The sequence below is a fragment of the Indicator indicator genome, chromosome 1 (genome assembly GCF_027791375.1).
Source record: "Indicator indicator isolate 239-I01 chromosome 1, UM_Iind_1.1, whole genome shotgun sequence".
Taxonomy (NCBI): domain Eukaryota; kingdom Metazoa; phylum Chordata; class Aves; order Piciformes; family Indicatoridae; genus Indicator; species Indicator indicator.
In genome coordinates this window covers 117,655,335-117,668,690 of record NC_072010.1, presented here as the reverse complement: position 1 = coordinate 117,668,690, position 13,356 = coordinate 117,655,335, and the positions used below count along the sequence as shown (strand labels likewise).

Genomic DNA, 13,356 nt, shown 5'->3' with positions numbered 1-13,356 from the left:
ACGAGTTTAAAAAAATAAAAGTACTATGTCTCATTACATTACGTATTCCCATGTAGGACAACAGAAAATATTTAAGAAACAAAAAAAGGAAGACTGTGATAAGCATCACATAGATGTGCTAGCTACTTATATTGCTGATGAACCTGGTCCATACGGCTGGTGTTGTGGGAGCGAGGGAAAGCTATCGACTGCTCCACAGAGACCCGGGACATGTGGTTAATTGAGGCAGTATTTCAGGATAAAACCAGCACTTGATTTATTATTGTTTACACACATCATAAGCAGGGCCTCTGGGCAATGTCAAGTTTCAGCTCCTAATTGCGGCTATGTAAACACTCAAGAAGCCTCGGTCTAGGTGTCAAGAAGCCTCTATTTGTAACTGAGCCAAGAGACAATGAGGTCACGTAATAAATAAAAAAAAAAAGTCAAAAAATTAAAAAAAAAAAAAAAAATCAAGAGAAACCACCTCACGCCAGAGCTGCGCATATTGCCCCAAGTGCCTACCGCTAACTGAATCTGCTTTCTATGAATAAGAGCCGGGGCCGAAGGGGGGCGACGCACAGCCGAAGGCGTGCCAGCTCCTGCTCTCCCAGGGGGCAGGCCGGGTTCTGTCGGACCGCTCCGCCACCGAAACAGCACCAGAGGCAGCATCTGGGGGTCACCACCCCACCCCCGCTGGCGCCCACGGCGCCGGCACAGGGCCCAAGAACAGTCGCTGCGACCAACTGCTGTCTGCACCCCCCCCCGCCTCCTCCATCCCCCCCGCCAATCCTCGCCGCACCCGGCCGCGCCGGGGCAGGTGCGGAGGGAAGGCAGCTGCTGCGGCGGTTTGAGCCCCGCCACAAGCGAGGCCTTCACGGGCTGGGCTGGGTCAACAGCACGGCGGCAAGAAGAGGCGGGGGCGCGGCAGACCCCCGAGAACCCCTGCCCGCCCCCCAGCCCCCACAAGGAACGCCTGCCAACACGGCGCTGGCCCTTTAAATATCACGTTGCCTCCACCCCTCCCGTCGCCTCCTCTCCCTCCTCCTCCTCGCGGCCGCCGCCGCGTCCCTTCCGCGCGGCGCCGAGCAGCGGCCGCGCTCCCCTCTCGCCCCGTCTCCCCTGACCACGCGCGCGCACGCGGCGCCTGCGCGCCCCCGATGGCGCGCGCCCCCGACAGACAACGGTTACACGGCGGCCGTTCCAGAATTTTCCTCGCTCTTCACCCCCCCTCCTTCCCCTCCCCGCGCCTGCCCGCCACCGCCCCTAACCCCCCTCTGGGTGAGCTGCGGAGTGCGGGTGCCCCCTCCCCGCTGTTCCGCGTTCTCGCCCCCCTTCCTCTCCCCTAGCTCCTTCCCCAACCACTACCCCCCCCACCCCGCCTCCCTCCCCGGTCTGGTGGTACGCCTAGGCCCGGCCGCCGGCGGCGGCGGGCGCGCCGTGATGGATGGCTGGCTGGCTGGCTGGGAGCGGGTTTGAGTGACAGCGCTTACCTGGGTGCCAATCTTCGTCACACTGACAAGCGGCTGCAGCAATCGGGACCCGCACCGCCGCGACACGCGTCACCGCGCACACACGCCCTCGGCCAATCGCCGGCTGCGCAGCTCGAGACGACACCACGCCGCGCATCACGCCTCATCAATATTCACCGCGCGGGGCGGAGCGCGCGCCGGCGTAGGGAGGTGGCGCGCGGTCGCACCGCCCCGTCGATGTAGCGGCGGGGGCGGGGCAACCGCACCCCGCCTCCCTCCGCGGGTGTCTGCGGGCTCGCGCTAATGAATATGGATGAAGGAGGCGGGGAAGCCCAAGCCGGTCCCGGTCACGCCCCCTTCCCCGCCTCCGACCCGAGGGAGCTAAAACCACTTCTCGGGTCGGGGGAGAGGGCGATACCAAGTAGACGGGAGGATAGGGATGCGGCTGTGAGGCTCTCGCCTCTCCTCCTCATCCGCTACCCGCTGGGAAGAATCGTGGGGCCGCCTCACCGCCTCAGGGGGTTCTTGTCTCGCCTGGCACGGTCCGTGGGGGGCTCTGAGGGGTTTGAGGGGGGTGTCCCCTGCCTCAGCCGCCTGCCCTTGGCTTGTGCGTTACAGCCGGCCCAGGGTCAGGTGCCCCTCGGGGAGGGTGGTGGAGCCGCCTAGGGTGAGCGGGGTTTCACCCTCCACTCCCAGGAAACCGCGAGTCTTGGGAGTCTGAGTGGAAGCATTCGGGAGCTTCACTGGAAGCCTCCCCGAAGGCTGTACAGGTGCGCGTCCCAAAAACGCAGGGGCATCACTTCCACCTTATGTGTGGTGCAACTGCCTGGAGAAACTGCTCGGCAGGTCCTTTGCCATGGTGTTAGTCTTCCTCCTCTAAACCTGTCCTGTCTTCTTCCAAACGTTGGTCCCAATGCAGGCTCTTAGTGAGGGTGGACCCTCGACTTCAACCACTATGTTCCCAGGACCTCAGGATCCTGCCCTGAGGTCCTTCTGTGACCCAAAATAATGGTGCTGGGTACAGATGTTGGTTGTTTTTTTTTGGTTTGGTTTGGTTTTTTTTTTCTGAAACTCTACTTCTTTTCTCCACTTGGAAAAAACATCACTACAACAATGCTTCCCTCATGTTTTATCCCTCTTATATATGCCCGGCTTCCCTAAAGCATTCATGAGCAAGGAGCAGGAGAATGGGAGAAATGTGGTTTGTGACAGACAGTTGCATTATTGCTTAGACATTCTGCTATTTGGACATTTTAAAGGTTCCTCTCTTGTAGGCTCTGATGTGCAAATGGACTTGAATCTTTCTGTTGGGTCACTGAGATGATTTATCATCTCTCCCTAGCTCTTCATTCTTAAAATATCAGAAAGATTGTTTTAGCAGCCTCTCCCTGGGGGCAAAGATTATCAAGGAGGGGGAAGAAGCTGATATATACAGAGCAAATCTCATCTTAGGAAGCTCAGCTCAAAACTCAATCAGGTTTAGTTTCAGGTTTTGTAGTTCCTCTCTAGTTCCACCTGGGAATCTTACTCTATTATCCTTTACTTTGGTAAACTGGGAATGCCCTGCATTTTTCAAGGTCCATGCTACTCTTGCTGCCAGTATAACAGTAACAAGCTGCCTAGTTTGATACAACACTTTCCTGGTCCATGCCACTTAAGATCTGGCTAACAGTCTGGCACTAGAAATGGCTACTTAAATATTTCTGCGAGTCAGGTCTGCTTTCACTCTGCTGAGCATAACTACTGTGTCAGGACTCTGCTCAGCCAACGCAGTTGCTCTTGTTCTTCAGGAATCTTAAGTCACTCTGTGCACACTGCCACCATTTGTCCACTGACAAAACAGTCATTTCATCCTCTCCCTAGACTGCCTGGAGCCATTACAGGAGTTCATTTTCGAGCCTTTTTTCCCCTGTATAGACAAAACTGTATGGATGTTGGGCTTGTACACCTAGCAGAGAGTCAGAAGGAAAATGAACTATGCTAATCCATAATGCTCGGATGTCTGAATCAGGTCTCAAAGTCCGTGTGAATGGCTTACACAAACAAGATTTTTTTTTTTTTTAATAATACAGCTCTTAGTTTGTCTTATTCACAAAAGCTTCTTTCTCTATTTCTGCTCTTGTCCTGTTTAACAACACCTCTAATAGAGTTCCTGTGGCCAGGCTGGCTTCTTCTACCCCAAGTTTCATCTCTCGCATTATCTCTGACACATTCATTAATGACACATTACTAAACAGTGCTTAAAATTAAGTAGCTCCCATGCCCAGACCTGCCTCTTCTTCAGATGTGATTCTCCTTGTAAATTCTTTTTTTTGTCCTTCTGCCTTCCCTGTACTTCTTTGGATAGTTCACTGATTTCTTCTAAGAAAGTACAGACTAAATTCAAACTAATTTAGTTTTTGTTTAATTCCTTTCCCAATGAACTTCAACACTTTTCTTTCCAACCTGGATTTCCCCCTCTCCTCCTGCTTCCCTTTGTTTTTTCTTTTCTTCCTGCCTACCACTTTCTCTTCCCCAGCTACTCCCTCAAACACAACAGGTATAGAAATTCCTCATCTGCTGCCTTCCCCACAACCCAGTAATCCCATCCCTTGGTCTCCTTTGTAATTAAGGTTGCTCCATCCTTTACTCTCCTCAGCTTCTTATGCTTTTCAGTATATTAATAAATGTTCTAAATAATCCCTTGAATTTAAAGGATGATACTCCCAGCCAGTAGAATTAAGAAAGCCTGGTTCCCCATGTTTGTGCATCATGGTTTGTTAACTTTAGGGTCTAAGGTGCAAGATTTAACTGAAATATCTTCCAAAGTTGTGATGTATATAAGGTCCCTCTTTAGCAATGAATGCTGTTGCCTAAAAGCTCCCGCTGCAAACTTTCCCTAACAGCTTTAATCCTGTCTGGATTAAGTCACTAGATTCAAATGTTATTAAACAACATGGATACACCACCAAATATACCTGTACCAGCGTGACATTACCATGTAAACATCATTTCCATAGGAAAGCAACCTAAAAGTCACTCTTGATCTAACTTGTGCCTTTCAACTGTTTATCTCTAAACTCACTTGATGCACTATTCCCAATCACTGACTGGTCATTGCTTTTCCTTATATTTTGAGTTCTTTCTGATACAGCCTCTGCAGGGTTGAAAGCTAAGTTTAATTTTTAAAATATCATGGCTGAAATGATTTTAGGATATGAAGATATAAAAGAAGCACTAAAAATTACAGTGCTTCAGAGGGAAGCCTTCAACATTTGGAAAATAGAGATGGGAGGAGAGGAGCAGCAGGGGAAAAGTATGAAGAAGTAACTGAGAAGAGTGATTCAAAGGCAAATAAACAAAAGCAAAAGGGGAAAGGATAGGTACCCTTTTCTTTATTTCTTTCTTTCCCCACTAATTGCCCAAAGAAGCTGCTTTGTCCCTCATCAGTTCTGCAAAAAGACAATGGTCCAATACACAAGACAGAAGACAGTAATCATGCTGAAATTCTCCATACTATACTTTATAAGGATTATTACCTAACTGATGCAGTTTTACGCTATGAACTTCCATTGGTATGGGTGTACACATTTAAATGCAACAGTGAGAGGGCTGTGTTTAATTTTTTTTTTTCTAAAAGAGCAAAAGCTACATGCCAGGGTGAATGTGATGCCATTTTAATATTTTCTAGTTGCAAATTACCAGTACATAAAAGTGAAATTCTGTAGTATTTAGGCTTGTAACTGCAAATAACAGAATACTCCAGATACTCAAACTTCTGTTGTATTATACGTATCAAATACACTTATTAAGTATAGCTCATTACTTAAAGCATGCACAGGTATGCACAGGATCTCAACTTGGTTACTGTCAACAGTCCTGGATATTAAGAGCATTGCTCACAGTTGGACCAAATATTTGCAAACACTAAGGTACAAAGGTCCCATCTTACCAAATTAAGAAAAACGTCCTCTCTCTGAAACACAATTTCAGTTGCAATTTAGTGATAGTAGGATTGTGTAAATGTATCGGAGGGCAAAAACTGTATCCCATGTACAGTTGCTAGGCAAATTAGGCTTACTCTGACATCCTTTAATAATTTCCAAGTTCTGACTATTACAACTGTGTGCATAATTTCACCTATTCAGGAAAAAAAAAAATAAACTTCTCATGGCTCTTGTGTACTTCACAACTTTTATAATTAAGTTTTCAAAGGAAACAATTGCACAGAGGTGAATGGATGTGTTTCCACGCAGGAGGCAGTAATTTATACTCATAGCTTACTGAACAAAGGCTGTAATTGCAGTGATAAGACCAGAATAATCTAAAGAGAGCAGGATTGCCCCCAGATTCCCATAAAAATCAGCTGAGATTTTAAGTGCTGATCTCTTAACAATGGGAGGCCTCTGCAGCAAACCAGTTTCTTCTTTCATCACTCCAAGGGAAAGAAGTATGTAATAAGACATGCCAATGACTTAATGTCCTCTGGCTGTTTGGAGAACATTCCAAAAAGCAACCTTTGTGCATTCTGTTTGCAGGCACAGCATATTCACATCTGCAGCCACAACTTTACGTGGTATAGGAGGAGCCTGGGAAAAATCTGTGACTTACTTCGTAACGGATATGGCTTTTAAGAGTTTAAAGCTGAAATTAATGAGTTAACTTAGTCTAAATAAATGCCAGGCTTTGCTTGAACTAGATCACGGAGATCTGTGTAACTCAGATGGGAACACTCCCTCTGGAGAAATTAAGAGCTTATGTCCCACAGCAGGACTTGGGCTTGGACCAAGAGCTGGCACTGCAGTGCAGTCCTACTGCAAGGAGTTTCTGTGCAGGGAGCAAGATGCCATCCTTTTGATGAGCTGTTACTGTCCTGCATTTTTCCTCCTTCTCTGTTCAGTAGAAAATACAATCCACTTAAAGCCTCCTTCAAAAAAGGAAACACTGTAAATGTCTTATTCAACATTTCTCCTCTTGTTAAATCAAACTTGAATTTCCAGAGCTGTACATTAGCTGAATCACTAGCTGCATACTACTCACTCCATCTGTTTATACGGTTGAGTCACTGCATTACCAATATCTTAACACGTTACTTGGAAAGAATTTGGGGTGATCTGGAGGATAAAACTCCAAAGCTCTATCAGATAATGTTCCTTTTTGTGTGTTCTGTAGTACCATACTTCACATCACTTCCTTTATGCTATTGAGATGTTAATTTGAACAAACTGCTGTTTTAGGAGAAAGAGCTTACAGCTTCCACTTAAAAGTTGAATACTGAGCTGTGATGTAGAAATCCACTGTCACCTCCCCATGTGCAATGCCTTGCCCTGGGAACTGCACGAGTTCCATGATGATGGAACAACACCTTCCACAACCCAACATATATTTCTTTTTCCACTTGAGATACTATAAACAGGTGACTTTCTGGGGGCAAACTGTCTGCTTTTAATAATTCCAAAAGTCAAGTATCTTGTTGCTTGGCTGCAGTTTCTTCAAAAATGTGTTAATCCTCAAAAGACACTTTCATTTACCTCATTGTGGTAGCAGGAACAAAACCCAACCAACCAACCAACCAAAACAACAGAGCAAAGGGGCATAAAAGCAGAGTAAGAAGGACAAAGGTGGAATTACTAACATGCACTTTAGTTTTTATTTTACAAAAACCATTAAAAGGTAATCTTTTGTATGAACCTCACTGTGGATGTCTATGAATGCAGTCACATTATTCTGGGAGTTGAGAAGCAGAAAGTGAAACCAGCTGAAATAAAAGAAAACCAGTGAGACTAGTTTACCTTCCAGACCAGGGGCTAGATCCAACTCTCACAGCAGTCAGTGGAACAATTCCCACCAGCTTGAGTGGGATTTGGATTCGGCAAAGTGAAATACAGAAAAAATAACCAGGAAGCGTTAATGAGAGGTTCTCAGATGCTGGTCTGCAGAGCACTTTCTCCAGTCTATAGAGACCTGTCTTTCCTTTCTGTTACTCATTTACTTCCAGCTGCTTTTATGAGTTTCTGTGTTTTGGAGCCTAGAAGAACCGAGAAGTGTTGGTTACAGGGAATGAGAATGGCTGACCAGCCAGCCTGCTCCTGACACTCTTTTGCAAATGAAAGAGGAAAGAATTCAACTGCTGAACAAATAGAGAAAAAATAAAGAAGGGACTATCTGAAGGAATAGAAGACCACTAAGATGAGAGGATTAGGTGGCCTTCAACAAGGATTAGGTGCTTTGCTGCCTAATGCAACTGTCAAGCCAGGCACCTGAGCTCCTAACACGAAGTAAAAGAAAAGCTGGGCTCCACACAGACGCCTGCACTGAGCTAAAAGCAAATAGGAAATGCCAAAGGCAGAAACATTCCACAAACATTTCCCTTCTCATCTCTGCCAAGTTGGGATTTGTGGAAACTACCATGCACACCCACTCTTGGGCTGAAAGTAGACAAGCCTAACTCTGATGGTCCACACTGCAGCACTTACACCATATCCTCCAGGTCCACATCCACACTGTTGCTCCAGATGTAACACATATTCCTTCCACCACATCTAGCTGAAGTGTTTCCTCTTTTAAAGCTTTTCCCCTTTATTCTGTCTTGGACCAGTCTGTGAATCAGCTGTTTGGGACAACATTCCCATTAATACTTTCAGGTTCTTCCTCAACATGAAGGGCTGTTGTCACCCGAGTACAAGGCTAATGTGTGCATGCGTGACAGCCTGGATGGACTTAGCTGGTACCCACTTCTTAAGTGCAGGGCAATTGTTTCCTCCATGTGTACATGTTGGTCAAACTACCTTGAGTCCAGCCATGGCCAGTAGTAAGTGCTTAATGAAGGAGTGCAAGAAACCTGAAAACAACTGGGTCAGCCTTCCTCTGGTATATCTTAGGAGTTCCTGGGGTCAATGATTTAGCACCTCTCAGAAACAAAAATTGGAATTAGACCATCATATTCAACGGCCACTGGCAGACTTCTTGCAATAATTCCTCTACTTCCTTTTTTGAACCCATTTAGAGATTAGAATTCTGTTATGTCCTCTTATTTGCCAGTGAGTTTGTCCTGGAGTTAGACTACCTAAACCAGCCTTTCTACATGAGAAAGGGGAGATACAGGAGACCTTCTAAGATTTATTGATGAGAAAACATTCTAGGAAAGAAAGGATGTTTCAACAGCTTGCAGAGCAGTTAGGTACAGAGATCCCTATACTGGCTCTGCATGAAATAGCTTTGGATCTGGAAGCAGTAGAAGCATCATGCTGTGCCCAGGGTGGTTGGTGGGCTGCGAGGCAAGGCAAATCAGCTTGAGACACATCACTATGCTAGCAATGCAATACAGCTTCTGGGATTCAAGCTTGTATCCTTTCCAAGGCCTGCTCCTTCCTCTGAGAAAGACTGGCCCAATCAGACCGGGGCTGGGGATCTGCAACACAGAGATGCGTTGTGCCACACTTGGCACATCCCAAGAAACATGCCTCCAAAGCTTTGCAATGCCTGAGGACACAGACCCACCTCCCCCATGGATCATCTAACCTGGAAGCTGGTGGGCAGTAACTTTTCAGTTCTTTTCAGTTTGCAGCATCCTGCTTATTTCCCAGAGTGGGTGCAGATTCACAGGAAGAGTCTTAAGCCTCCTTCCATAGAAGAGGTGCATGAAATTGCACAGATCTGCAGACAACATGCCTCATCCCATTGCTATAGGGCCTCTTGAGACAGGAGCTGCACCCATCCATTACTGAGATTCTTCCTCATTGCATCTAATATTTATTGAGCAGCACAGATGGTGATGGAACTATGATCTGTAGGATTATTTAAGCACCTCTTATCCAGAGCCAGACTAAGAAATCAAGCTTGCCTTGCACTGTGCCCTGATTGCTCTCATGTCTACAGCTAAGCTGAGTCACATCCTGCATTCATCAGAAAGCTCCATGCCTTACATTGTGCTCTTAGGAAGGAGCTGAAGTGCAGCCCTGAGGCAGGGTGACTTGCTTAGTGTGGCCAAAAGCTCACTGCTGCTGCACACTACTTTCCATTGATGGAGTTTTGGTAAAGTTCTCCAGCAGACCTTGTTCTGCGGACCAAGACTTGTCCATATTAAGTGAGTAACCCTCTTCTATTGAGCAGCATGCTTACCAGGGAAGAGGGTAGACCTAAGTCCCAGCACACAGTCCCAGCCAACAGCCAACATAGTCATGCTGGCTGGCTTTTTTTTTTTTTTTTTCTTATCCGAGGAATTTTGAGTCTCAGAGAAGAGGGCTATTAGCAGCTCATTCCCTTTTACTTATATAAGGCATAAGTCACATCAGTAAGGGTTGGAACTTTTGTTTTTTAAATCTAGTAAGTGAAGTTAATGTGGATTACATGTCTTGGTAGCTTTACTTTCATAAATATGGCATTGAACAGGGTCAGAAAGAACAGACTGGAATCAGCAGAGGCATTTCAAAAAGTGCCAGAAACAATACTGCTTATGGCTTTGTAACTGTTCATAGAAAGCAAGAATCAGCATTGCAGTCCATTTCATAACTAACCCATATACTCCATAAGCAATGAAGTCTGCTCTTCACTGAGAGGTGACTCTTGTTATGCTCCCTCACCATTTCAGAGATTTACAGTTCAGCTGTCTCTAGGGTTTGCTTCCCTCAGGCCTACTTTCTGAGTACTATCACTGAACCCTGTCAGAACTGTGCTTTTATTTTGCACTGCCTTCTCCAATTCTTTTCTGAAAATGATCACGTTTCTGCTTTTCCAATTGCACAGGAATCTAAAAGTATTATCAAACCCAGCATATTTACCCCAGTATGACATCCCATATATACAATCTGTGCCTATTTCAGCACATTATTCCCTATACTTCAAGCAGGAACAATCAAAAACATGCAGGGGATTTATTTTTATTTTCTTCCTCTGTACTATTTCAGAGTGCTGCATACATCCACAGGATGTTGGCATTTCTTTGACTTCTGAGTAAGCATATTCCCTGACTGCACAGACTCCCTAGGCAGTAGGCAGCTGAGCTTCCATGCTGTATGCACAGTTTGTACCACAGACTGCCTTTGCACAGTCAGATTCAATTCTATCTGCTTGCAAGGACTGTAGCTTGCTTTTTCTTTCTCAAACTCAGGAGCAAAGTTTTACATTATCAAGGGTTTGGTGTTTTGTGTTTTTCCCCCCAATTAGTATAACATAAGCTGCATGTGGGCAGTACCTGTGGTGACTATAAATTATAGCTGCCCCCTTAGTAGACCATGTAGAGGTAGGATGCTACTCATATAGTTAAACATGAAAAAAATGGAAGCTGTCAGAACCCCCATTTTCCTGTCATATCTAGACTCAGCCTTTCCCCTATCTATATTCCAGTTCAGTTTTGTAACACCACCTCCACTGCTTACAATACTTTTTTTTTTCAATGGGAATATCACAGCCGTAGCCAGTGCCAGAATCTCTTGGCAAATGAGCTGCTCTCTGAGTCAGAGCCTAATGCCATTACAAGGTCTACAACAGCTGCAGCACTCATACATCTGCAAGTCATTTGAACATTTTATGATGAATAAAAACTATCCATTACATAGACCTATACATTATATATTAACCCTAATACTTATTCAGTTACACTAACAATAACCTTTTCCCTCTGCTTGCTGTAAACTTCTTTGGCTACAGCATGTGTTAACAGAGATACTTAGAGCTCCAGTCCACAGTGGAACAGTCCCTGTGTACATATTACCTAACTTATTCTACCTATTTAAACATGAAATGGGATGATGGAAAGAAAGAAAGTGAATTTAAAGCTATAAAAAAAAATCACACCATGCATAAGGAAACCATTTTTGTGTAATTGTATCAGACTCCTACAAATGGAAAGGATATGAAACAGTGAGAAATGCAGGGTACGAATGAAAACATGGACTCAAAAGATATAGTTAAGAGACTTGGTTATGATATGCATAGATCTCAGACCCATCCAGATGTCCCCAGCCTGCAACCTGATCTTCAACACCATAGGCAAGATTTGAAATTTTAAAAGTCAGAGTACTGAAGATGGGGTAGCAGCGCTTATGGAGAAAGGAATGGGAGTTGTGAGTAGTTAAAAGCCTTTAAAATAATAATTATAATAAAGAAACATAAATGTGGTTTCCTGAAGGAAATATATGCACAGCCACAAATTACAAAGTCAGCCCTTCAGGACATTACATTCCTCATGCAAGTTGCTGAGCCCGCTCAACGTAAATAGGTGTAAAATACACTCACCAGCTTAGTGACTTCGAGGATAGAGTCCCTTGTGCGATTCCCTACCAGCAAGTCTTCTACATATGTATACTTTTACAACAGTGAATGCAAACTGGGCAAGACATACCTCCCTAGGAGTTTCACTGTAAGAGTTTTAAAGAGACAAGGCGAAAGTCTGCCATGGCAGAAATTTATCATAATTTTTCCATGAGATTCACCCAGAGCCAGAATTTTACTAGCAACTCACACACATGTGAATACTACTTTATGTTGGACCATTATCTACCATTTGCTAACTCTTTTTGGGTTCTCAGAAATCTATTGCTTCCTCTTCAGTTTTACTCTGTATTTCATGTCTCACTCTAGTGCCCTTCAGAATATCAGTATCACTTTGGAGGCAGAATGTCAATTAACTTGCACTGCCACAGTGAGTTACATGTGTGGGTGAGTAAGCTACAAAATAGTCTAGGTTTTAAATAAGAAGCAGCTATTGGAGTAGTTTTACAGCTAGAGAAGTGACTTTTAGGAAATGTTTTCTCTTCTTGATCTGCTTCCTCTATGCAGTCAGAGTCCAAACTGTTTATTCTACTGGCAATCCATCCTTATTGCTTGTGCTGGCTTTAATATTTCCATGCAAACAATCCACATATTAAAAATGAAAGCAAAAATTCTGATAAATAGTTAATTTAAAGGGGATTTGAAAGGCACTCAGCAGAGATTTTTTTTTTTTTAAGGGTCAGAAAAGCATTACATTTCAGGGGTGGAAAACCACCTTGCCATTGATGAATGGGGTGTTTTACTCGACATGGACAAATCCCCGTGGTGAATTTGTGGAGAACCTACCTCCTCCTTAAAAAAAAAAAAGAAGGAAAACCCTGTCCCTTTTGATTGCAAAGATAACTTACCAAGCATGACGTGATGCAATGATGTCTTTCTAAGTCAGCAGCCAGCCAGCTGTGTCTTTGCTGCTGCTCCTACTTTTCCCATGCTCCGGCAGAGCGAAGCTGAGCAGCCAGGCCAGTTGCACAGCCGCTGTTGAGTCAAAGGGCAAGAGCAAAGCTTAGAATAAACACGTTGTTTTCACTCGCTTGCTTGAAGTGCTGCCAAATCTCTTAACATTAGCACACATAAATCAGTGAGTATCATGGAGCCTGAGGCCCAAACAGCTGGAATCTTGTAGTTGTTACCTGAAATCTTAATGTCCAAAAAAAAAAAAACAAACCACAAAACCCAAAACAAAAAAAGCTTCCCCATTCCTTGAGGCTATGTGGAAAATCTCAAAAAACACAATCATAAAAGTACGACTAACATCAAGGAAAAGAGCTCCCAATTATTTCTTTCTTTAGTTCTTTTTTTTTTATAGTCATCTCAAATTTGTGGGGGTAGTGAGTGGGAATGGGGTGTCTTTCTCAAGATTTTCAAACATGCTGGTTTCTTAAGACTAGCAGAAGAAAGCAGTCACTAAAAAGCAGTCACTAATTCTAGAGGTAAATCCTAGTTGTTCAGAGAGGAGGAAGACTGAAGATAAGCAGCTCAGGGCCCAGAAGTAAACAATCATACAGCAGGAGCTAAGCAACTGGAGGAAAGGTAGACGGGATGATTTTTATCTGCCCAGCAGCGAGCTTCAGGAGGCAGAAGTGGAATAGAGTAGGAATGTTCCTCCCCTGGACAAAAGCTTTGAAATGGTTCTTCAGTAAGGACTTGGGAGAAA

The 13,356-nt window shown here is 44.7% G+C and overlaps 1 protein-coding gene across 1 annotated transcript in view; it reads right to left on the bottom strand.

The window, feature by feature from the left end:
* The window catches only part of PKNOX1 (PBX/knotted 1 homeobox 1), a 43,024-nt gene extending 41,506 nt beyond the window's left edge, over nucleotides 1-1,518 (bottom strand). Inside the window, exon 1 of the mRNA XM_054390494.1 lies at nucleotides 1,473-1,518. The gene's annotated coding sequence lies outside the window, so the exon portion shown is untranslated. The remainder of the gene's footprint in view (nucleotides 1-1,472) is intronic.
* Between the last annotated feature and the right edge of the window lie 11,838 nt (nucleotides 1,519-13,356).